Raw genomic sequence first — 746 nt, forward strand, 5'->3', positions numbered from 1 at the left:
TTGCGAGGATGTAATCCCATGCGGCATTTTTTTTTTTTTTTGAGGAGGGGGAGGGTTCGTCATTGTCCTCAGACTTGTCAAAATGTATTTGCATGTAGCTGTACACAGGGTTTGAGAGTGAGTGACTGTGACGTCATCGTTATTGATGCCAAGAACTGCTATAAAGATATTTGTTTTTTATGTATTTGTAAGTTTTATCAAATGCCTCTGAAATAAACTCAATGTCCTCGCTGCTATTTCCTCTCAACAAGCGTTCCGTGTTAATAGAAACCTTCCAAAAATCCTTTTTTTCACTACAGAAGCTAATGGATGTTTTGCTTTGTTTTATATTTTCGCTGTCATCACTATGTGGGTCGCAATCCAAAGCAATTTGGTTTATACATCTGTAATGTTATTCGAAGCAAGAAAATCAGTCAATATATTATGAATTTCTGTATATGATTTTAACTTTATGCCGTCACTCCTGGTCCCGACTCATCCCCAAAGACTATATGTCAAGCCATATCTTCAGAGAAAATGTTGGGGATACATCTTTTTTTGGGGGAAAAAAGCCCACGGTTAACCCCGCGAAATATCTGTGATTTTGAATCTATCGCCATTCCCGAAATTTCGCGGTTGGTAGCCCTGTTGTGGCCATGAACTGTCATGCGCAAGGGTTGGTAGCATTGCTTTTTTTTGTCCGTGTTCCACCCACGCAAAGCGCCATTTTTAAAAGTCATGCGAGTCCAGAATCTGCATATATTAAG

Source organism: Penaeus monodon, chromosome 21 (assembly GCF_015228065.2).
Source record: "Penaeus monodon isolate SGIC_2016 chromosome 21, NSTDA_Pmon_1, whole genome shotgun sequence".
NCBI classification, from domain to species: domain Eukaryota; kingdom Metazoa; phylum Arthropoda; class Malacostraca; order Decapoda; family Penaeidae; genus Penaeus; species Penaeus monodon.